Source organism: Mytilus edulis, chromosome 4 (assembly GCF_963676685.1).
Source record: "Mytilus edulis chromosome 4, xbMytEdul2.2, whole genome shotgun sequence".
Lineage (NCBI taxonomy): Eukaryota > Metazoa > Mollusca > Bivalvia > Mytilida > Mytilidae > Mytilus > Mytilus edulis.
The window spans coordinates 61354033-61381450 of record NC_092347.1 but is presented as its reverse complement, the minus strand read 5'-3'; the positions used below and the strand labels follow the sequence as shown (position 1 = coordinate 61381450).

Sequence of the window (27418 nt, the reverse complement as noted above, 5' to 3'; positions counted from 1 at the left end):
TGGAATTGAGGTTCGTGCTGCTCTGTCTTTAGTTTCATTGTTTTACCTACAGTTGTTTGTCTTTCTTTCCTTTTTCGTTTTATTCCATGGCGTTGTAAGTTAGTTTTCGACTAATATCACTAATAGTTTTTTCCGCCTATCTTCTACACTACCAACAATTTGACTAGCGTTTACATGTACATTAAATGCCGCTATAAAAACAGTACTTTTAGGAAACATTACTAATCAGTACATTAAATGCCGCTATATAAACAGTAAGTTTAGTAAACATTACTAAACAGTACATTAAATGCCGCTATATAAACAGTACTTTTAGGAAACATCACTATTCAGTACATTAACTTTTATATCATTTTCAGTAATGTTGGGAAAAAGTTGATTACAGTACTGAAAATTACAGTCATTTTTCAGTACTGAAAATTTCAGCCATTTTTCAGTACTGAAAATTTCAGCCATTTTTCAGTACTGAAAATTTCAGTCATTTTTCAGTACTGAAAATTTCAGTCATTTTTCAGTACTGAAAATTTCAGTCATGTTCAGTACTGAAAATTTCAGTCATTTTTCAGAACTGAAAATTTAAGTCATTTTTCAGTACTGAAAATTTAATTATTTTACAGTACTGAAAATTCAATCATTTTTAAGTACAGAAAGTTGTAGTCAAATTCAAGACCTAATAAAAAAAACTCGGTTATGCTATCACAAGGGGCCCTATCACAAATATCATAAGCCCCAAGGGTGAGTTGGGATAAGAAATATGCTCACTTGGTCCTGTTCCGATCGGCAGTAAAAAGCTTGTTAAAGTGGGGCGTCCATCTGGCTGTGAAAGATGTATCAAATTTGCAGCTACGTCCTGTCAGAATGCATATATCGAGGTTTAATCCAATGCCTCGAGTAAATAGAGTGACAAGATCTCTGTTAAGAACCCTTGCAACAACTCTTCTTGTTGCATGGCAAAATTTTTGTCCCTTACATATATACCTTTATTTTCCAGTGGAAGTCGAAATTCCCCCTGATCATCATCGGGATGGGCCTCTATTATTAAAAGACCTACTAGTACCTGTTGTATTTATTGTTAACTTGATCTCGTCCAGAACTATGGTGAAATATTTGCCACTGGACATAAAGCAATCAACAATCAATAAAAATTAATCATCAACAAATATCATAAGTTGGTTTGGGATAAAAACAAGAATTTTATTTTAAAACTCCATGGCTATATTTAATCTTTCATTTCAACACATTAATACATTAAAGAGGATTCTTTTGATGAACTTTATGACCACATTCGTTATGTGCCTGTTTCAAGCCACGACTTCTCATTTTTGATTGTTGTTATTTGTTGTATGGCATAACTGGTGTTATTCAATGTTTTTGGCGTAAACCAGTGCGGGTTTTTTTTCCTGACGATTAGTTTCGCTAGTTATCAAGATGACTTTTACAGCTTTCCATGCGCAATGATGTTTTCATTGATGATTTATGTGAAAGGCGGAAAAGGAGCTGTCATAAAAACAGTCAAATTCAATCACATTAGCAACAAATACAAAACTATCAGACAGGGGTCACCAATACAGTTTTTCAATATTAAGCAGTCAGCACCATACAAGAAGTTCTGAATAGGTCCGAGAGAAAAAAAATAGATGTCATCTAGATGTAAAGCACAATGTCAGAATATCGTTCATCAAACTAAATGTATAACTACACAAAGACATATCTATAACATGACTTCGTCCGACTTGGGACAGAGGTGCATATAAATATGGTGGGTTAAACCGATTTTGTCGACGTCTGACGTTGAACATTATGGTTATTTATATAGTATCCTTGTTCTGTTGTTGTTCGTTGGGAGGCATACCACATCTCCTTGTTTTATTAATAGAACTAAATATGTAGATTATATATATGCAGTCGTCTATATTAAAACTGTTGCTCTTTCATACTTTCTTGTAGCACTTGAAATGCAATGACGTCTTTAATATAGTTCACGTTTCTCTTATAGATAGAAAAGATTCTGTTGATACCATGACAGTTTGTTATCAGTAATAATTTAAAAGTAATTCAAAAGAATAAGCACACGTTTCAAGATATTTTTATAATATTAACCTTGGATCAAGTCAGGAACCTGTAGTCTAGTGGTTGTGGTTGGTTCATTTCGGTAATATTTGTTGTTTGTAAATTGTTTTGTTATACATGTACATTAGGCAGTTAATATTCTGATATGAATTGTTTCATATTCATATTTCACATGTTTAAACCTTTTATAGCGACTTTTACTCACTCTATGAAGGTCGTACAGTCGACTACAATTGCGTATATCTACCTAAAACTTTGGTGAATTATTATAGTTGTATCTGACATTGAAAATTATAACAACATTCCTTATTTTTACCAACACTGATATTTTCTATTCAACGGCAAGAAAATAGAACTTTGCTTCGTATTGTTCTTTGTGTGGTTTTTATATAGCATAAGAATTTTGACAGCAGTAGATTTTGAATGAAAAGCTGGACTAATTTTAGGGTAGTAAGGCAGAATCCAATTAAAATACATAATTCTAAATATGAAAAGAAATGTTAGTTAAATCTCAACAAAACAGTAACACTTCTACAAAAGATATTTCAGTCTATTACTAATTAGAGTCTTATTAGATTTTCTTCATCTTTTACGTTACAAGTAAAGGAGTGTTCAAGTGCAAAAAAATGTTTTTTTTTGTCCTTGACCTAAAGCACTTTCAAAATCACGGTTAGTGTAAAAGATCTAAACTACAGACAAATTTTCTACTTATGAACCCAAAGTGAATCGATCTATCACATGATTTTTTTTAATTGGAAATGAACACGAATCGAGTCTTCACAAGAATTTAACAGTTAAACTGAACATATTGTAGATAATATTATAGAAAGTAAATATGACTTTTTTTGGTCGTGAGCATGTTTTATACAACCTATCTTTATTTCTTTCTTGTTGATCAAATTTCTTGGTCCTCAACAATTAAAGTCAGTCCTGAAAGCTCTAACCAATAATGTCTCAGACAAATACAACTTATAAGATGCAACGAGAATGCTCAAGCTGAAACGTTTCGCTTGCTTTTATATTCACGAATTATTTTATGCTGATAGACCAAGGTTAGAGTTTTAGTACAGGTGTCACATACATCACACATTGTCAAAGATCCATGAAAATGAAGTCAATGTGAGATAAACCAATTTAAGTCAGAAAGACATGTATAGCTGGCAATCATTATACACGCGTAATATAGTTTTTCTATTGCTTATCTCATACAAGAAACAGCCAAAACAATGAAAATTACATATATTGACCAATGAACCATGAAAAAATAAAGTCAAGGTGACTCGTCAGATTACCCCTGCTAGACAAGACATTTAAATCATAAAATCATTTCATACACTATATCTAGTTTTATATACTAGTATTGCTAAAAGAAATAGACAAAAAAACTAAATTTAACATTGACTAATGACCTGTGCAAATTAAACAAATAATAGTTCACAAGACACATAGAAAACTAATGACTAAGCAACACGAATCCCACCATGGGTTTGATCTCGGGTGCTCCTGAAGAATATGCTGATCCTGTTCCACATATAAATGTAGCACCCATCCTGTTGCTCATGTTATTACAAATCCGTTAAATAGTCCAATTCGGTAGTTCATTAATAGGTAAGTGGGAAAATAACATAATAACAAGAGGCTGTCACAACGACAGCAAACCGGATTTATTAATATTTATTTGTGTCCTGGCAATATCACAAGAACCATTACTGATGAATGGTGAAAGTGAAAATCGTCAATATCAAATTTGACCTCCATTTTGTCATCAGTATCAACATCTTAAAATTTGAAAAGCTTAGATTGAATGGTTCATGAGTAAATGCAACAACGTGAATGGAAACGCCATTTCACAATCTTTCAAGAACCATAACTCCTGAACGGTAAAAGTCAAAATCGTCATTATTGAACTTGACCTCTAATTTGCCATCAGTAACAACATATAAAAATTTCAAAAGCTTTGGTTGAATGGTTCATGAGAAAATGCACGGACACGACTGGAAACACCATTTTTCAATCTTTCAAGAACCAAAACTCCTGAACGGTAAAAGTCGCAATCGTCATTATTGAACTTGACCTTTATTTTGTCATCAGTAACAACATATTAAAATTTGGGAAGCTTTGGTAAAACAGTTCATGCGTAAATGCACGGACACGACTGGAAACCGTGACCATTTTTCAATCTTTCAAGAACCATAACTCCTGAACGGTAAAAGTCAAAATCGTCATTATCAAACTTGACCTCCATTTTGTCATCAGTAACAACATATTAAAATTTGGGAAGCTTAGGTAGAACAGTTCATGTGTAAATGCACGCACACTACTGGAAACTCCATTTTTCAATCTTTCAAGAACCATAACTCCTGAACGGTAAAAGTCAAAATCGTCATTATTGAACTGACCTTCATTTAGTTGTCAGTAACAACATATTAAAATTTGGGAAGCTTAGGTAGAACAGTTCATGCGTAAATGCACGGACAAGACTGGAAACTCCATTTTTCAATCTTTCAAGAACCATAACTCCTGAACGGTAAAAGTCAAAATCGCCATTATTGGACTTGATCTCCATTTTGTCATCAGTAACAACATATTAAAATTTGGAAAGCTTAGGTAGAACAGTTCATGCGTAAATGCAGGGACACGACTGGAAACTCCATTTTTCAATCTTTCAAGAACCATAACTCCTGAACGGTAAAAGTCAAAATCGCCATTATTGAACTTGACCTTCATTTAGTTGTCAGTAACAACATATTAAAATTTTAAAAGCTTTGGTTGAACGGTTCATGAGTTAATGCACGGACAACATTTGATTCCCGCCCGCCCGCCCGACCGACCGCCCGCCCGACCGCCCGACCGCCGTACATCCCCAAATCAATAACCGACATTTTTGTCACAAAAATCCGGTTAAAAATAGAAATTTGTTTTCAAGCAGTTGCTTGACAATGAAAATGAGGTCAAGGCCAACAGACATAATACAGACTTTCGTTATACATGTATAAGCCACAAGGTATGAAGCCTCCAGTTAAAGTCAATTACCATATAAAATATCAAGCTCAATACAAATAGCTAACGCCGTAGGATTGTTATCTGTATCTTTCGCATGTCACAGGCATGACAATAAAGCAAGAAGACAAGCAAAGTCATGTACATCGATGACTCGCATCCTGGATTTTAGTTGTATTTGTTGATCAACTTTGAAACAAATTACTCAGGGAAAAGGGTCTTACTTGCAAAAGACAGAACGAAAGATTTTTTTCTAATCCATTTATCAACTTAATATTCTAAACATAATTTATTCAAACGCCTGTACCAAGGTAGGGACCTTCTCATTGCTTGTCTCATGTCCAAAAAAACATAAAAAAAATCTTTGTTGATTTAGTTTTCATTCACAATGCAGAGCATGCTACATGTATCAAGTGTCGATGGTATGTTTCCCTTTTGATTTTTGTTTGGTGTTTTTTATCGATTGATTGCTGTCGGATACGAATGCGTTTTTTTTGGGGGGGGAGGGGGACAGGGACCCATTCCTCTATATGGAGCTACATGAATGGTGAAAGCATAAAATTTCTACATGTCACACAACATGGAAAGGACTATTTCAATGTTTTGTACTTAAATGTTTCATTTAAAACTAAATTTTCTCTTTTGGGACTTTATCTGTAATGTTCATACAATAATTTTAATTTAAATTGTATATTATTATGAACGAGCTTCTGGTTTTGAAAATATACACTCATGGCAAGTTATTATAGGTTCTTTCGGTCTCTTTAAAAATACACCACCACTGTATGTCTCTTACAGTTTTGTTTAAATGTTCTTCCCTGCAGGCCTGCACATAATTACTTATTTGTATGTTATATTCTTGTAGGATGTTGATTCAATGATAAAATCCTGTTTAATAAACCGTATTAGACTCTTTGAATTCTTCATTCTGTTGCTGAAATCTAAAAATAAAATTCAGGGTACAATTTTCTTAAATAATCATCAAATACTACGGTAACCTTACCAATCAGGGTTATTATTAAGGAATTTTAAGATGAGTCCATATATTTAGCATTTCTGACACGTGCAATGGTGAGATTAAGGATTTTTTGTGATTTATAATTTATCATTGCAGTCTCCATGATAAACTAGAACAAGATAAACAAGAGTGCACACGCTGAAATATCTCGCCTTCTTTACTTATCATTGATATTATGTTGATAGTCCTAAGTATAAAGCTTTATTAAAGACTGTCACATAAACTTAACATTAACCAAGATAACTAAAAAAAGACCAATGAACCATGAAAATGAGGTCAAGGTCAGATGAACCATGCCAGGCAGACATGTACAGCTATGCTTCCATACAACAAATATAGTTGACCTATAACTTATAGTTTAAGAAAAACAGACCAAAACACAAAAACTTAACACTGAGCAATGAACCATGAAAATGAGTTCAAGGTCAAATTAAACCTGCACGACTGACATATAGATCATAAAATATTTCCATACACTAAATATAGTTGACCTATGGCATATAGTATTAGATAAAAAGGCCAAAACTCAAAAACTTAACTTTGACCACTGAACCATGAAAATGAGGTCAAGGTCAGATGACATCTGCTCGCTAGACATGTACACCTTACAATCATTCCATACAACAAATATAGAAGATCTATTGCATAAATTATGAGAAAAACCGACTAAAACACAAAAATCTAACTATAACCACTGAACCATGAAAATGAGGTCAAGGTCAGATGACATCGACCAGTTGGACATGTACACCTTGCAGTCCTTCCATACACCGAATATACTAGCCCTATTGATTATAGTATCTGAGATATGGACTTGACCACCAAAACTTAACCTTGTTCACTGATCCATGAAATGAGGTTGAGGTCAGGTGAAAACTGTCTGATGGGCATGAAGTACTTGCAAGGTATGCACATACCAAATATAGTTATCCAATTAGTTATAATAAGAGAGAATTTAACATTACAAAAAATATTAACTTTTTTTTCAAGTGGTCACTGAACCATGAAAATGAGGTCAAGGACATTGGACATGTTACTGACCCAAAGTTCGTAACATGAGGCATCTATATACAATTTGTGAAGCATCCAGGTCTTCTACCTTCTAAAATATAAAGCTTTTAAGAAGTTAGCTAACGCCGCCGCCGGATCACTATCCCTATGTCGAGCTTTCTGCAACAAAAGTTGCAGGCTCGACAAAAATTTAATAATAACATTAACGGTACCAATTTTTCTGCACCAGATGCGCATTTCGACAACACTTGTCTCTTCAGTGATGCTCGTGGCCAAAATATTTAAAATCCAAAGCGTATATAAAAGATGAAGAGCTATAATAAGTTAACCCTTAAAATTAGATCTATGAATATTTTTTAGTCATTGCTATAACATTGTTTTTATTATCCATAGTTCATGGATGGAGTATGATGCATGCACATACATAATTTTTTTAAATTCTGTATTTTACTAATAAATATACTCACTTTTAAAGTCAACATCACACTTTTACACTAACAGCAGCAACTGCAGATGAGACACAGAGTTCTGTGGATTCATTTAGAAAATGTTCAATCTATGTATCCCTATGAAGATTTCTTGTTCCCTATTTTGGTAAAATAATTAAGCTCATTAGTATGCAGAGGAAACCAGTTTTTACAATTCTAGATAAGTTAACGGACAATGATAACGGATAAAAATTTATGAATATAGCAAAGTGGGCTAAAACAAATATGAAATAATATAAAATAAAATTTTGAATTAAAACCAAAAAGTATACAGATCTTAAGATTAATGTTACAAAGAAGTATGTAAAGTTTAAGCAATAATCATAAATTGATTTTGAGATACGGCGTGACATGCATGTAAAAATACCCTCCCCCTTTTTTACAAAATACTAAATAACTGAAAAATGAAATTTTAAATCATCACCAAAAAGTATACAGATCTTGAGATCAATATAACAAAGAAGTGTGTAAAGTTTTAAGCAACAATCATAAATTGATTTTGAGATACGGCGTGACATGTAAAAATACCCTCCCCCTTTTTTACAAAATACTAAATAACTGAAAAACAATATTTTAAATCATCACCAAAAAGTATACAGATCTTAAGATTAATATAACAAAAAAAGTGTGTAAAGTTTTAAGCAATAATCATAAATCGTTTTTGAGATACGTCGCGACATGTAAAAATCCCCTCCCCTTTTTTACAAAATACTAAATAACTCAAAAATGAAATTTTGAATCATCACCAAAAAGTATACAGATCTTAAAATTAATATAACTAAGAAGTGTGTAAAGTTTTAAGCAATAATCAAAAATTGTTTTTGATATACAGTGCGACATGTGAAAAAAACACCCCCCTGTTTTAGTTACAAAGTGCCGCAACTCAAAAAGTTTTAATCTTATTTTGACCGAAAAGTATACAGATCATTTGACTATCATAAGAAACAACTACAATAAGTTTCGTGAAATTTGGATAAGTCGTTCTCAAGTTACGGCGCGAAATGTTTACGCCGGACAGACGGACAGACGGACGGACACCGGACATTTGTATAACATAATACGTCCCGTCACAATTTTGATGGGCGTATAAAAAAGTAATCAAAGCGCTGTAAGCACTGTAGGCAGTTAACCAAAAACCAAGGCAAACATAATTACGAAAACTGTGGCAATGTTGCTTCAACATTTTTTAAAGATTTAAAAGAACAAACATTAAACATTCATATTGAATATCCGTGTTGAAGGCCGTACTTTAACCTATAATGGTTTACTTTTTTAAATTGTTATTTGGATGGAGAGTTGTCTCATTGGCACTCACACCACATCTGCCTTTATCTATATATAATTGTACATTTATGTTCATTTAATGAATTAATTATTAAGGCAAATAATTCATATTTTATTAAGGTTTTCAATAGCAACGCACATGACCGTTCGTGGTCATGAGTCTTTCATGAGTCAGCAGTGGTACAAATTTGCAATGATTGCAGTTCTTCTAGTTGATCGTAATTGTTCGTATTAGTTGACTGTTAATGGTTCAAGATGACTTTAGTACGAGCTTGTAAAAGTATGAATGGACTTGCTTCCCTGGAAAGCAAACTGAGTTTGTGTTGTACAGTACAAAAGTTATGAGACACAAATCAGACAAATGTTTACTACTACAGGGATCAATGGTGAGGTCTGACTGACCTGTCCATAGTAAATGTAAACGACTCCCACCTTCACTCCAAATCAACGATGTCTAAGTTTGGAATAAAATGACAGGTGTTAGGGTCTAGCAAAGTGATATGCATATGTGTCACATATGAGATTGACCTTGTATGTCATTCAATCTTTTCTGAAATGACAAACAGGAATGAATATGGTTTAGGCGTTGGTATCTCAATCTTTTGCAAGTTTTAAAAACACACACAATAGGGTGTGGGGTGACCCTAGGGACTACCCCTATTTTTCATTTGATTTTTTATATTGTCCCATATATGAATATAATTATATGGTTTATGGGTGGGGATCTCGGCCGTTATCAAGTTTTCCAACAGGAGGGGTGGGGGACCCCAGTGACTTCCCCTATATTTCATTCGATTTGTTAAATTGTCCAATACATGAATATATATGGTTGAGGGGTGGGGATAAAGGAAATAAAGATATGAATGAATGAATGTTTCTAAGTTATCAAACAGGAGTGGGTAGGGTGACCTTAAGGACCCTCCCTATATTTCATTTGATTAGTGCTCATACATGAATATATATGGTTTAATTTAAAGGTTGGGATCTCGACTCTTTCCAATTTCTCAATCAGGTGACTGCAGGGACTCCCCCTATATTTCATTTAATTTAGAGTTGGGGATCCCAACTGTTTCAAAGTTCTTCAACATGAGGGGTAGGGTGACAACAGGGACTTCCCCTATATTTCATTTGATTTGTTATATAGTCTTATACATGAGTATATATGGTAAAGGGGTGATGATCTCGAATGTTTCCAAGTTCTCAAACAGGAGGGGGTACAGTGACCATAGGGACCCCCTTATAATTCATTTGATTTGTAATATTGTCCCATACATAAATATATATATTGTTTAAGATTGTGGATCTCGACCATTATATATTCTCAAACAGAGTGGCCCCACGAATTCCACCTATATTTCATATGATTTGTTATATTGTCCCATACATGAATATATATATATATATATGGTTTAGGGGTGGGGATCTTGTCCTTTACCAAGTTTTGTAATTTTTGTCTCTTGTGGATAGTTGTCTCATTGGCAATCATACCACATCTTTTTTTTATATAAGAAACTTCCAGCTATTTTAACTGACCTATCAAAATTGAGAAGGAAAAAATACCCCTTGAAATTGCAGTAATATGTTCAACTTGAAAAGCATTTAACATGCATTACCACCATTTATCACTGATGAAAAAAATTATACTGTTACCAGGAACATATATATTGTTAGATAAGCTGTTCCCAGCTGTCACAATGTATTGGATTTTCACATTAAAATTGGTGTACAAAATATTTTCTGCTTTTTCTTTCTTTTTCATTTAAGTCTTTTGGTTTTTAATTCTAGTGTTTATATTTATTAACATGCATAGATGCATAGATGTATTTTGTAACCTGTCTGGATTTTTTTAGTAGCCAAATCCGGGATTACCTTTACCCGCTTCCGGAATCGGATCCGATATTGTAATCTCGTGGCAGCCATTTTGGTTTCAATGTTGTTTTTGACAGATAGTGAGATTCGATTTTACTCGGATTTACACATTATTTATCGGCGATTTTATGTATAAAGCTAGCGGTAGAACAAATTGAACATGGCTGTCATGAATAGTAATGATGAATATAAGTTTGAGATCGTTTATTAGGAAACTTTGGTAAAAAAGTTATTTTTTTATATTATTTCAAGGTCCGTCGGGCATGTCGTGCGTAGCTAGTAACAAAGTAGAAAGTCCGACTGCAAAAGTGGAAGGTCACAGACCTTGGACCACCGCTAATTTAAAACCCTGCGTCCAAATTGAAAAGATACGAAAATTTCGTCTTCTTTTAAATTCAAAATTGCCGCCAACAGTTGAACTTATATACGTAGTTGACTACGTATTGTCGACAAACAATATTCCTACGACTTTTGCAATTTGGGAAATCTTAACTACTTGTCTTTAGAGATTTTCGGCGATTAGATATTTCATACATTTGTTCTTTGACATCTTAGCCAAAAGCTCAGAGGATAATAAACTACATAAGGATTCCTAATCTGTAATCTGTAAACGAGTTTCTGCCAATCAAGGCACACCTCAAAATGTGCTCTACTTCCTATGTGCAACTTCAAAACTTTTGGGAAAATCGACGATCATTTAAGGTTTTTCTTGTCATATTTTTTGTAATTCAGAATGAAAAGTATAAAAAAACTGTCCAATAAGTTACAAATAATATAGTAGCCAGCTAAATTATAACAATGGCACGTATTTCAGCATTTATTGGGTAGCACACAAATCCAGAGTGCTCGCATAAGGCAGCTTAACTGCCTAAAAATGAAGCTTTGCTGTAGTAAAATATAAACTTGCGTAGCAACAGATCAAAATGATTAGATCTATTCGTCAACTCCCCCCCCCCAAAAAAAAAACCATCAAATTATTGTCCCCTTAAAACAAAACAACCATTACCATGGCAACCATAAAAGAACCATTGTAGTAAAGTTACAGATTGCATAACAATATACCCGGAGACAAATTATTTTAAGTGACACAGTTTTGATGGCAACATCCCGTGGCGGATTCAGTAATTTTCATGAGTGGGGCCCCGCTGACTGCCTAAGAGGGGCCTCGCTCCAGTCAAGCTTCGGTGATTCCCTTTATAAGCAAGCAGGATTTTTTTCCCAAAAAGGGAGGCTGGACCCTCACCCCGAGTTATAATAATAATATAATAAAACTCATTAGGATTAAACCAAATTTCAATAAGGCGCTCTACATAAAATATCAACTACATAAATGAATAATTTACTTATATACAAATGTAAACAATAGATCTAAATAAACAAACTATAATTACAACAACAACCAGGTGCTCCGCAGGGCACATCTGTATACGACCGCAGTGGTGCAACCCTGAACGGTTGGAGAAAATTTGGTCACAATATTGAAGCTTCATACTGTCTAAATTTGGATTGTGATCGAATTTTTGTCATAATTAAGGTTTTTGTCACAAAATAAATGTGGCCAGAGATCTAACAAATCTACTATACAAAACTGTGCAATTGAAGGCTTCTTCTTGAAATTTTTCAAAATTCGAATTTCGAAATTTTTTGAAAAAAAGGAATCCCTTAAAAAATTTAACCCCCCCTAAAAAAACTTATTGAAACCCCCTTTTTAAGCAATAACCCTTCAACTCAATCCCATCATTTCCTTTGTAGTATGGAACCTTGTATTACGATTTCAGAGAGATTCATTCACCTAAACAAATTTTGTTTGGAAACTAGAAACATGCTTCTTTTTTGCCCTTTTTTGGCCCCACTAATTCCTACATATTTTGGACAATTATTCCAAAACTTAATCCTAGCCTCCCCTTTGTTATGTGGAACATTGTGGTACAATTTTAGAGAAGTCAATACAATTACACACAATTTATTGTCTTGAAACTAGAAAAATGCTGGCTTTTGGTCCCTTTTTGGCCCTTTATTCCTAAACTTTTGACCCATAACCCCGTAAACGAATCCAAACCTTCTACTTGTGGGTTTAAACATTGTGGTACAATTTCAGAGCAAATGAAATACTTATACACAAGTTATTATCCTTACTAGAAAAATCCTTGTTTTGGGCTTCTTATTCTAAAACGGTTGGACAACCATCCCCAAAATCGATCCCAACCTTCCTTTTGTGGCATTGACCCTTTAGGAAAAAAAATCATTAAGATCTATTTTGTTAAACTAAAGAAACTGTCCGGAAACCAATTGGGCTTCGGACGACGCAGACGACAACGACATTATACCATTATACAATCCAAAAAAATGTTTGAGGTCGTATAAAAAACACCTATAGTATAATTTTTTTTTATTTCACTGGATAATGAATTCCACGCTTTTGTGCCACTGAAAGAACCAGATGCTCCGCAGGGCGCAGCTTTATACGAAAACAAAAACTCCCAAAATCAATCCCAACCTTCCTTTTGTCGTCATAAACCTTGTGTGAAAATTTCATAGATTTCTATTTTCTTATACTAAAGATATTGTGCAAAAACTAAGAAAAATGTTTGTTTTGGACCGTTTTTGGCCCCTAATTCCTAAACCGTTGGGACCAAAACTCTCAAAATTAATCCCAACCTTCTTTTTGTGGTCATAAACCTTATGTTAAAAGACGTAGGTCCGGTAAGGGCCGATTTTGGCCTCAATTTTCAAGTTCATCTGACGAAATATTTTAGACACTAAGTCTTTTTAAACACTTAAGTGTCTATTTCAATTGATTCAATTAGTTTTTGTGAAAGATTTCAACTGATTAAGTCATTAAAAACGCTCTGATTCAAGCTTAAACATGAAAAATCTATCAAATTCGCCCAAAATCGTCACTTTTCAGATGGTTTGGGCAAAAATGAAAGTGGCCGCATCCGTGTTCATCCTCAACCTTTATATATAGTATGTATTATCATCAAATACAACTTACATTTCAATATTATGGATGAACACGAATGCGGCCACTTTCATTTTAGACCATCTTCGCTAGCCAAGGGTTACGAACCACTCCCGCTCTCTCGTAACCCTTGGCTAGCGAAGATGATTTTAGACAGAAACCGTCTAAAATTTGTCTAAAATGCTGAAATTGTGAAGATTTCAGTAATTTAGCGTGACTTTATGATGCTAGTACCCGATATATGTGCATTGTATTGTCAAACACAGCCCATATTTATGTACCAGAATCATTCTACTTTCCAAAAAATGGCTTAACGATTACATTATCACAATTTTGTAAAACTGCTATATTTTGGGGCCAAAAAGGAGTCTTACCGTACCTACTCCTTTAATAGAATTCTGTTTACTGAAAGTTCTTGTGCGAAAACCAAGTAAAATGCTATTTTGGGCCCTTTTTGTCCCTAATTCCTAAACTGTTGGGACCTGGCCTCACGGTCATAAAACTTTCGAGCATGATTTTTGTACTTGGACTCGAAAATCAACCAATTAAATTGCTGGATTTCATGTTTCGAGCATGATTTTTGTGCTCCGAGCACTGAGCAAAGTTTTATGCCTTTAAGGCCAGAACTCCCAAAATCAATCCCAACCTTGCTTTTATGGTCATAAACCTTTTGTTTAAATTTCACATGTTTCTATTTACTTATACTTAAGTTAAAGTGCGAAAACACCAAACGTTTCGGACGACGACGACGACGTCATACCAATATACGACCGAGACCACAATTGTCTGTTCTTCTTCGCTTCGTTGTTCACGAATATAGTCCCTAGTGTTTACTCGTTTAAACTAATATCAATTTGACATGTTACTTGTAACTTTTCTTTTCATTTAAAGTACCTAATACAATACCAAAGAGCTTCCAAAACTTAAAATTACTGGAATTTATTACAGCTTTGTGTTTATTCACTTAATTCTCTGGTTGATGAGCTCTTTTGTGGCCGGTAACAGAGTAGAGAGTAAAATCACAAAAATACTGAACTTAAGGTCGTGATAACGTCGCTGTGAGATCGTAGCGCAATCTCTCCGAATAGAAACACGCTTTCGCTACGCTCTCGCAACGATTGTACAGCGACCTTTGCGATCTTATACGATCTTAATGCGCTTCCACTACGCTTCTACCACGACCTAATTTCGCCACGACCGCACCACGATTGTTTTGAACATGTTTAAAGATGGCCACGCTCTTCACGATCTTGAAGATCTCACCACAACCGTGGTACGACCTTACTGCGACCTACACGATCATCAAAATTTGCATTTTTTCCACAGATCGTAGTGCGATCGTGGCTTAGTGGGACTGGCCATGGGGTATAAGAGAAAACTCAATTCGGAACATCCATAATCACGTGGCTAAATCAAATAACAAAACGCATCAATAAAAGGATAGACAAGAATTATCAATTTCCTATTTTGGTGTCTGTATGATCTATAAAATATATAACTTTCTCACTGAATGTATATGTTCCGGATCATATGAGTATTTGGACCATACGCGTACGGTCATGACCATATGGGTATATACTCATATGGTCCGACCATACGCGTATGGTCGGGGTAATTAACACTCTGTTACAGTTTACTTGTAATACTTCTAAACTCTTCATATGGTATGACCGTTCATTCAAAAGACGCTATCATATAGGTAATTTTATCGTTATATTATAATAAAAAGATAAGCTAAATAAAAATAAGAAGTTTCACATTGTTAATTTTACTTAATTGTCAAATTTAAAGTAAACACATTTTATACCGATGGTCATTACCGATGGTCATAACCGATTTGTTATTACGAGTAAATGGCAATATGTCGACTAAAAAATTAAATTCCAAAAATTTCTTAATGAACTGTTACATAAGAAGTCACTGGAAAGTAGCATACTATTAGTTTATTTAAGTTGTGTTGTGAAGATGGTGTATTGCAGTCAAACATTTTACGATATTTGAGATCTAGAGCTTCTTAAAAACACTGTAGACATCAGAATTGCCAAAGACCTCGGTATCACTGTACGCAGCTGCAAAAAAGGCTTGTTTTTCACTCGCAAACAAAATGTGTAAATGAAAAAGATCGTGCACAAAACTTGCAAATGCAAAAAAGCTATGATACCGTGTGGAAGTGAATGTCATCCAAGCCTACATGCACTAATGTACATGTAACTAGCGATGAAAACTAACTATGGCATCAATATTAAATTTTTACGTAGTTTTTTTTATTATAAAATTAAAAAATTGTCATGTTTTAAACCATCACTGTTTTTTTTAGATAAAGTTCTTGTATTATTGAAACGTTTATAATGTAATTTGGAAAAATAAATATACCTATATGGTCCAAATACTCATATGGTCCGGCCCGTTAATAACCAAACGAGTATTATACTCATTTGGTCCGACCATACGCGTACGGTCGGACCATACACGTATGGTCGGACCATATGAGTATACGCATATGGTCATGACCATACGCGTATGGTCCATATAGAGCTTTCTTACAAATTGACGAAAGGTACGTATGCTTGACGAATCATACGTAAGACTCGTTTAAGGGATCCTTTATTTTGACATATTTAAATAATAGTCGTGGAACTTCGGACAATTATCCTACATGCAACGACAGTTATTAAATTGGACTTTTCCGATATATTTATAGGATGTCGGGACGTACGATATGTTAAAATATGATACCACCAGGTCGGATGAGATAACACTACAAAATATCCTAAATATATCTAGTAGTCAGACAAAAAAAATGCCCCTAAAAAACTAAGAACCGACCCCTCCCCTACGTATACTCTTCAATATTACAATGTTTTGAATCATCGCCCCCCCCCCCCCCCTTAATGTGTATATATGATATACCGGGGCAATGGAACGAATATTTTAGCGTATAATTGCGTTTTGCCTATAGTCCTCAACATTCATCAAATATTAGCCACTGGACGATAAGTGATAACTTCGCGTCTATCTTCCAAACTTGTGTATTATTAAATCGTCATTATAAAATCCACAATGTATATGGTGTAAAATCGTAGATTTATTTTCTTGATATACAAAATCTGTTTTTCTAGATTTATTTAACATTACTTTTTCATCATTTTTGTTTAGCAAATCTCGATATTCCACTTTGACAATTTGCTGAAAGTGTACTATAAAAAATAAAATAAATGTTAATCTTGTCGTTAAAGGAGTAGGTTCAGTAAGACCCCTTTTTGGCCCCAAAATATAGCAGTTTTACAAAGTTGTTAAAATGTAAACTTTTAGTTATTTATTGGACAGTAAAATGCTTCTGCTACATAAATATGGGCTGTTTTTGACAAAACAATGCACATATATCGGGTACTAGCACCATAAAGTCATGCTAATTTACTGAAATCTTCACAATTCTAGCATTTTAGTTAAATTTTAGACAGTTTTCAGGTAAAACGAAAGTGGCCGCATTCGTGTTCATCCTTAATATTGAAATGTAAGTTGTATTTTATGATAATACATAATATATATAAAGGTTGAGGATGAACACGGATGCGGCCACTTTCGTTTTTGACAAAAACCATCTGAAAAGTGACATTTTTCGGCATATTTGGTAGATTTTTCATATTTGATCTTGAATCGGATCGTTTTTAATGACTAAATCAGTTAAAATCTTTCACATAAACTAATTGATTTAAATGAAATAGACACTTAAGTGTTTAAAAAGTGGTCAAAATCTTTCGTCAGATGAACCTGAAATTTGAGGCCAAAATCGGTCCTTACCGGACCTACTCCTTTAGACTAACGTACTTCAATAATGCCATTGAAAAGTTAATCGTGAAACTCGTGCTTAAAAATTTCCCGCGGAAATGTGTGTTCTCGTGGTTAACGTAAGTATTACGTATCGGACGTAAGTGTATTTGACACTATTTTTCTCTGTTTGATTATATCAAAATCGTGTATTATTTGCGATATTATTCTTTTTTGAAAAATAAATTTGATTTAGAAAAGAATTCTGTTTTACTGGATAAAACACAGACTCTTTTAACAGTTATTGTGGAAATGAAATACGTGCTCCCTTTACGTTCGTTCGTACCTTTCGTCAATTTGTAAGAAAGCTCTAATATTCATATGGTCCGGAACATATACAAAGAGGGTAACCAAAGATTTTGCGACGATGCAAATATTAAACTTTACAATATAAATAAATATCTTTAACCAACGAATTCAAATAGCAAAAGCTATGCAATTAACAAATATATACTTATATGCTTCATGTAAATTATTTAACAATGAAATACATTAATTATGAAATTTGAAGTTTTACCAAGGGCGCTAATAATTAATTAATAACACTGTCTACCACACAGCATTTCGGGGACACTCCCTCTGGTATCATTCCCCCTCTTTTATAGCTGACTATGCGGGGGCTTTTTCTAATTATTGGGGGCATTATGATGACCTATAGTTGCTAATGTTTGTGTCATAGTCACAGTCATCCTCATTGCTTCCCTCAATCTTTATTCTATCACCAATAGTTTCAACACCTAGTCTGATCAAGTCTTGATCAGTAAGGTGCTGAAAAGAGTCATCTTCTATCCTATCATCTTTAAAAATTTTAATTTGAAAGATTTGTAGATTAAGTTCTACAAGAGCACGTTGTATAGCAGACGACATGTTGCCAGTATGAAAATAAACCCGAAAAATATATACATGTTTTCGGTTATTTTCGGAAGTCTACCACCACCACATAATGAAAAAAAGCACTGAAAGTAATTGATTAACCACCTAGTATAATATTTTTTGAACCAAACATAAAACATTTTGACCACTGATCTTAAAGTTGTTTGAACTGAACATAATATTTATTTTACTGAACATAATGATCAGTCTACAGAACATAATATTTATTTCACTCAACATAATGATAACAGTACTGATAATAAAGCGCATGATACGCCCGTTGCTCTTTTAACTTGTTTTTAAAAGTGTTAGTTATTGTCCAAAAATTGGAAAATCCCCCCATTTTTAAGAATAAAAATTCATAACACGGAAATGTAAAATCTTAAATTTATAAAAATTGAAAGGGAGCTTACATCAATATATATAAACAATTCACCAAAGTCTCATGGACATTGGTGAAAGCCTTTTTGAGTTATTGTCCGAAGTGTTAAAAATCCCCCTTTTTTATGAATAAAGCCCCACAAATCCAAAACTTAAAATCTGAAATTTATAAAAATTGAAAGGGAGCTTGCTTACATCAATAGATATAAACAATTCACCAAAGTTTCATGGACATTGGTGAAAGCGTTTTTGAGTTATTGTCCGAAGTGTGGACAACGGATCCCCTTTTTTTTTTATAAATAAAGCCCCATAAATCCAAAACTTAAAATTTGAAATTAAAAAAAACGAAAGGGAGCTTACGTCAATAGATATAAACAATTCACTTAAGTTTCATGGAAATTGGTGAAAGCGTTTTTGAGTTATTGTCCGAAGTGTGGACGACGGACGGACGGACAGACGGACGGACAACGGTATACCATAATACGTCCCGTCTAAAGACGGCGGGCGTATAAAAAGTGTGTTTGACCACTGAATATTTCGGTTTCTGTAATCAACATAATGAGAAATCTACATAATATAATAATATGTTGACAGAAGATATTTTCAAAAGTACTGAATATAAAGACAAAAGTATATTGATTAAAGTGCTGAATAAAATACCAGATCTGCACAATATAATGATTATTCTACTGATCATTATGATGTTATTGCTCAACATAATTGTTATACTACTGAACCATGTGAACATAATAAAAAGGGCACTCATAATCGAGAAAAAACGCTGAAAATAATTAAACTTTCACAGCATATACTAAATATGAACAACGAAAGACAGCTATCACAAATAGATTCTGGGTGTATCTGTGACTGGGAAATGTGTTGGTCTGGAACCACACACACACAATAAACAGTACGGACTCTGACTCTGGGACTAGCTCTTGTAACAAAAGACGACTCTGGTTAGCGCAATGTATAATTTAATAAGTTCAGCATGGAAGTAGAGTTGGGACTGCTCAGTGTAATACTAAATCCATTTTGCCACATCAAAATAACAACATAGTTTATATAACAAACCAAAACTACTTGTACTTGACAAATATTTCTCTAAATGAGTGAGAAAATTCAAATAAGGGATAACAGAAAAATTAACAATTATAGAACATACAGACTTATTTATGGGATTAAAGCCTTGGCTTGTCAAATACGAATAATCTGAGACTACTATAACACGTGTTATGGTAGTCTCAGGAATAATTATAGATCATTTTGAAGTAAAATGTCGCCATTTAAAAAAAACCAAATTAAAACATGAAATTATATTAGCTTAATCTTCTAAACTTGACCTAAATCTTGCACAATAAAAATATCAAAATCCATAGTGAAATATTGCAAATATAACAAAATCTCTGGTTTTACAAAATCTTTAACAAAATGTCCAAAAAGTATCAAAATAAATTTTTGTCCATTTTTCCACTGTGACACAGCTATGGCGTTCCATATTCCTTGTCTGTCCTATTATATTCATATATGGTATTTGAAATGAAAATAAGCACAAAACCAGTCATTTTAACAATTAAGATCCTATCAAGGAACCCTTTTAAGGTGACTATATCAGAGACAAAAACAAAATGTATACAATAGATATAAAAACAAGAAGATGTGGTATGATTGCCAAATAGACAACTCTCCACAAGAGACCAAAATGATAGAAATTACCAACAATAGGTCATCGCACGGCCGTCAACTATGAGCAAAGTCCATACCGCATAGTCAGCTATAACAATGTAAAACGAGAAAACTAACGGCTAACTCATGTACAAAAAATGAACGAAAAACAAATTGAACACATAACAAACAACCACTGAATAAGTATACAAGACGAAAAGAAAAGGACAGTACAAAATATGTTAAGAATCTAATCTAAAATAAAAATGAAATTATCCTCGTACAAAATAAATATTTATATATAAAAAGGGTGACTAGATGCTCTGCAAGGGTAATTAGCATATTTCGAATTTTACTTAATATGTTTTTGACCAGCAATTTAAAAATAAATAAATACATATTTGCACAATAAAAAAAAGAATTTTTCATCATAGGATCGGGATATTGTAACTTGATAAAGGAATTCGAATGTGAAATGATGGTAGCTAACCACGGATCCAAGAAAAGACACGTATTATATGTCAATAAACACGATATTAAAATAAGAAGATGTGGTATAATTTCCAATGAGATTTCTGTTTACTACAAGCTATAACTACTGGAAGAAAAAGCTCAAGTAAAATTAAATGTTATCAAGGATTGGAGAGGCCTTGTTATCTGAAAGACAGAGAAAACAACATGATTTTTTTTATATCGGGAACTTTTCAATATTCCCAACTATAGAATCCGACAAATTAACGAAAAAGTTTTTTTTTAGTGAGAACAACATTTTATCAAACCATAATTATTTATTTCTTCAATATAAAAAGAAGGAGATGTGATAGGATTTTCAAAGTTAAAAAAATAAATGGATTTAAGCAATTATAGTCGGCAATAACAGGTTCCGACATGAAAAATAAGAATTAATACACAAACTGACGGCCTAATTCATAATAAAACAATTTACGAAAAACATATATGACATACACGAAAAAACGACAAACACTGAACTACGGGCTTTTGACTTAAAACAGGTACATACAGAATTTGGCGGTGTTAAAAATGTCTGTGTGCGCTCAATTTCTAAAAAAAAAAAACCTATCACAACACAAGACCAAACTATAAAAAAAATCAGTTGAATGATCGGATCATCATTCAATACTATCAATGACGATATCAGATCAGGTGCGGGATCCAAACCACGGAACACCCTTAAATTCCACAAAATAAAAATAAAATCGAAAAACTTGAATGGGGTTTCAATCACCAACACTCCCTTTCCCCTCATGTCGGATCCGCTCAGTCAGACTCAACTTTTGAGTGTGTAATTTAGGTATAAAAAATTGATAACAATACAAAATAAATAACTGATATTAAATTGTAACAGAAAAAGGAGAGAAAATCATTCCAGACATGTGTTGCAGCATTGGATTACAGTAGTTTTAATAAATATTTATATGACAGAAGTATCATGGAAAACATAAACTAATCATGAATGTGGCAGAAGAGATAGTACACGGTTTATGTTCTTCTCATTGATATTGTTCAGGAAGGCTCAGAGTGATTGTACAGTAAACTTGCAAGCGATTGTACAGTCAATAAAAATATCCGACATGGAGAAAATGAATATATTTAGATTTCTACTGGATCAATGACTTCAAAACTTTCAGACAGGTACGACTATATATCAGAAAAGGTACATGTGGAAATTCAGGTAGCAAACATTGATTTTTCGATGTTTTTTTAGACATTTTTCGTCGTTTTTTTTTATACATTTTTGATCCCTGTTGTGTGGCAAATTTGATCGTTTCACACATCATGGAGCTCCATCATTCTAAGGAAAACGTTTGGATGCACATAGCTTTCTTATTATTTTATTGGTTCATTATGAGAATATTTAAGCTACCAAAACCTGAAGCAGAAACGTTACATAGCTATATATAGTAACATAAGAGTTCATCCAATTTTCTTCAAGCAACTTGTTATTTTGCAAATGTCGGGGCCCCTTTTGATAGTCTCCTGAATGACCAAATTATAAGAAAACCGTACAGTTCCGTTTCCACACTATGGTACTGGTCCCTTCGAATAGAATCACGCTTTCACTACGATCTCGCTATAATGATACAGCGACCTTTGCGATCTTACCACGACCTTAGTGCGAACTCACTAATACTTGATTCCACCACGATTGCTTTGAACATGTTCAAAGTTGTATACGCTCATCACGAACTTGAAGACCTCGCCACGACCGTGATACGACCTCACTGTGATCTTCAAGATCGCGCTACGATCGTCAACATTTGCATTTTTTCACAGATCGTAGTGCGATCGTTGCCTAGTGTGACCGCAGAATTAAACTTTATTAGTTGAATAGAGCCACAAGAGCTTAACAAAAAAATATTACTTCCCTTAGCCCCATATGTTTACCATTTCCTGGTAACAGGACTCAATTTGGCAAAAAAGAGGGAAAGTGCAGAGTTTATAAATTAGCCAAATTATGTTTAATAAAAAGAAATAATATAGATATTCAGACATTTAAAACTTTTTTCAGTTTAAAAAAACAAATAAAAATAGTGTTCAAAAGTAAACTTTCGTTAAAAAAATATGGATTATTTGAAGAAAAAAAACCAACAAATTGCACACATTTAAAGAACATTTTATATATAAAACAGAATTTACAAATAATTTAACATAAAACAGATAATGTTTATCTGTTTATCTTTTAATACAAAAAAGTTATGTATTTCTGTCGACAGGAAAAATATGTCCACAAATCCGAATTTTGAGCGTCCGTCGTCGTTAACTTATAAACAAATTTTCTCCTCTGAAACTACTGGGCCAAATTTTACCAAACTTAGCCACAACCATCATTGGGGTATCTAGTTTAAAAATTGTGTCCGGTGACCCGCCAAACTAACCAAACTAACCAAGATGGCCTCCATGGCTAAAAATAGAACATAGGGGTTAAATGTATATTTTTGCTTATCACTCTGAAACCAAAGCATTGAACAAATCTGACAACGGGTAAAATTGTTAACTAGGTCAAGATCTATCTGCCCTGAAATTTTCAGATGAATCGGACAATGGGTTGTTGGGTTACTGTCCCTGAATTGGTAATTTTAAGGAAATTTTGTCCGTTTTCTGTTATTATCTTGAAAATTATTATAGATAGAGATCAACTGTAAACAGCCATTATGTTCACCAAAGTAAGATCTACAAAAAAATCAACATGATTGAAATGGTAAGTTGATCCCTTAAGGAGTTATTGCACTTAATAGTCATTTTTTTACCAATTTTTCGTAAATGTTTTACAAAAATCTTCTCCTCTGAAACTACTGGACCAAATTCAACCAAACTGAGCCAAACTCATTATTAAAGTATATTTTTATATATCTGCTCTAAAAAATTTCATATGAATTGTACAACTGGTTGGTTGGTTGCTGTCCCCCAATTGATAATTTTTAAAGAAATTTAGCCGTTTTTGGTTATTTCCTTGAATGCTATTATATATAGAGATAAACTGCAAATAGCATTAATGTTCAGCAAATTAAGATCTACATATAATTCAACATGACCGAAATGGTCAATTGACCCCTTTAGGAGTTATTGCCCTTTATAGTCAATTTTTAACAATTTTCATTAATTTTGTAAATTTGGGTAAGTTTTTACAAAATGTGTTCCTCTGTAACTAAAGGGCCAAGTTCCTTACAGATAGAGAAAATTGTAAGTAGCAAGAATGATGAGTAAAGTATGATCTACGAACAGATCACAATCACCAAAAAACAATTTTGTCATGAATCCATCGTTTTCCTTTGTTTAATACACTCATAAACCAAGGTGCGCAACACAGGCTCTTAAGAGCCTCTAGTTATACTTCATTGAACTTTTGATGTCGTCCCTTAGGCCGTTAGTTTATTTCGTCTTAATTGTTTCACATTTTTTTTTGTCGTGGCCTTTTATAACTGATATACAGTATGGGTATTTGTCATTTTTTATCAAAGGCCGCACGGTTGGTTATAATTGATAATACTACTTCATTGATCTCCAGTTGATAGTTGCCAAATTGGCAGTCATACCACATCTCCTTACTTGTTATGATATTGTATACATTTTTCGTACATGACTTTAAATTTCGCGTCCTGTCTTAACTATAATATATGAAATATTAGACGCTTGACATTAAAAGCAAACAACTAACAATCAATCAATTTAAACTCGTGTTTAATAAGTAGAAAATCAATTAATTTTTGGAGTTAAAAGGGGGAGGTGCCAGGAGGTCTTGGAATGTAAATATGGTGGCCTGGTAAGAGCTGGAATCAATAGGCATGCTTAGCGACAAGTTAAGACTTTAAAAATAATTAAAAAAATCCGCAAAAAATCGTGCTGCCCCATTCCCATCCTTAGAATAACAAAAGGTCATACCCTTACTGTTATTGTCCGTGTGTTTTATTATTTATCCAGCTTGTTGTCCATATAGTGTCCTTCTAAGGAGGCAACTGTTTAATATTCGGGGGGGGGGGGGGGGGGGGGGCTTGATAATCACAAAAATAAATGGTTTGTTCTGTGGTAGTTTCAAAATACATAACCTGACTTACAATGCATTGAAAATAAACTCTGCAGGTCTATTCGAAAGTATAAGATGGCAACAGATTCTTCATAAAATTCATTTTTTCCCCAAAAAAAGTCGTGAAACACTTCCGAAAAATTCATATAATAAAATTATTAATATTATTTAAAATATACTTGAAATGTCTGAAAAAAGGTTTCATTTAACTTGAGCTATATTGTGTCAGATACACATACCTCACTTTTATTACAGGGCAGTAACTACATTGAGGCAAATTTTATGCTTACGTTATAATTTTATATATACTCAAAATTGGAATAAAAAAGAAGTATCAATTTAGATATTTCTCATCAGACTCGTTATTTTTCCTTAAATGTTTTATTTATTTATTTATTTCAAAGTCTAATTTTCTGTCAACCAGTGTATTCGCTGATACTGTTTTTCTCTTTAGCCCTTTCTAGCCTATTTTACTGCAATATACTTGATACATATAATTTTCTAAAGTTGTTACTTTACAATTTTTTATGCCTCAATTATGGGCATTATGTTTTCTGGTCTGTGCGTGCACTCCTCCATCTGTCTGTCCCACTTCAGGTAAACGTTTGTGATCGAGGTAGTTTTTAATGAATTTGAAGTCCAATCAACTTGAAACTTAGTAAACATGTTCCTTTTGTCTTTGTCTGAGTTGTCATTATAGATGGTCCTAGCTGTCTTTTTTTAGACGGTCCGAGTTGTCCCAGGACGGACATGTTCTGCAACTAACTAAAATGCCCCAAGTTTGAACACGTTATTTGATTTCGTGATCACCAAACTAACCAAATGAAATGTGAACTACATTGATATATTTCGTAACTTTTTACCTTAAAAAATCCTGGTCCTATGTAGATTTGGAAGTTGTCGTCAGCAAAAGATTAAAACACCGTTCATTGTGGGCTTCCGTTGTCGTTGATTTCTATATTTTATGCAATGTCAATTTCATCATGCAATACTTTCTCCGCAATCAGGGGTCATTAAGGGATACACACAGTTTGATATTCATGCTAATAATATATAACAGTTACGATTTAAAAATCAATTTGAATTTAGGTTGCAGTAAGAAAAAAAACAATATTAGGTCAATGTCATAAAGATATAAACTTTTTAGTATTCTGAATAAAACTGGGGAAAGGAAGGGCGCATTTAAATCTTGCCCTATCCAAGTTTCGCCGTCTCATACATATTTTTTGTATGAGGCTAAGAAACTGGGGAAGGACGAGGTTCTACCGAGCCCTTCCCCAGTTTTGCGCAAAGCACAAAAAAAGTTTATATTTTTCTGTCATTGACCTAATATTGCTTTTATACTGCAACATAAATTAATAAATTGATAGCTATTCAAATCGTAACACAAACGAAAGACTTATTTTCATCCCTTCATGGAACCCTGATTGTGGAGAAAGTGTGCCATGATGAAATTGACATCGTACACAATAGAGCTTTGTTACAATATTTTATATAAAATAAACACAACTAGTTGCAGTATAAAAACATTTTATATTTTTCTGACATTGACCTTATATTGTATGTGTAGAAGTACTAAAAGATGACAAAAATTTTTAGTACTGAAAAATGACTGAAATTTTCAGTACTGAAAAATGACTGAAATTTTCAGTACTGAAAAATGACTGAAATTTTCAGTACTGAAAAATGGCTGAAATTTCAGTACTGAAAAATGGCTGAAATTTTCAGTACTGAAAAATGGCTGAAATTTTCAGTACTGAAAAATGGCTGAAATTTTCAGTACTGATAAATGACTGAAATTTTCAGTACTGTAAACAACTTTTTCTCAACATTACTGAAAATGATATAAAAATTTATGTACTGAATAGTGATGTTTCCTAAAAGTACTGTTTATATAGCGGCATTTGATGTACTGTTTAGTAATGTTTCCTAAAAGTACTGTTTATATAGCGGCATTTAATGTACTGTTTAGTGATGTTTCCTAATAGTACTGTTTATATAGCGGCATTTAATGTACTGTTTAGTAATGTTTCCTAAAAGTACTGTTTATATAGCGGCATTTAATGTACTGATTAGTAATGTTTCCTAAAAGTACTGTTTTTATAGCGGCATTTAATGTACATGTAAACGCTAGTCAAATTGTTGGTAGTGTATAAGCTCTTTGTCTTTCTGAGTAAAGATTATAACATTTCTTCCACACATAAAAATAATAAAACTTATTTGACAATTAAAAGACCACTTTACCCTTAAGAAAATACTAGAATGTCCGTTGTATAGAATTATAAATATTTGAATGCTGCTCAACGCTTAGTTTCCATATACTTCTAAATGTTCAGTTTTTATATGATGTTCATTGTTTAGTTTTCAAATGCGGCTCATATTTCTTTTCATACGTTGCTTAATGTTTCATTTGCATAGCTGCTCAA

General features: G+C 33.3%; 1 protein-coding gene and 1 long non-coding RNA gene across 2 annotated transcripts in view; one reads left to right on the top strand and one right to left on the bottom strand.

Annotated features, from left to right (window-relative positions):
* The window catches only part of LOC139521954 (collagen alpha-6(VI) chain-like), a 36794-nt gene that overhangs the window by 5507 nt on the left and 3869 nt on the right, over positions 1-27418 (top strand). The gene's annotated exons all lie outside the window — the stretch shown is intronic.
* Positions 5887-25994, bottom strand: LOC139521956 (uncharacterized). The gene is made up of 3 exons (XR_011664140.1): positions 25856-25994; positions 7567-7685; positions 5887-6011 (listed from the first exon to the last, which is right to left on the bottom strand). It is a non-coding gene; the product is annotated as an uncharacterized lncRNA (long non-coding RNA).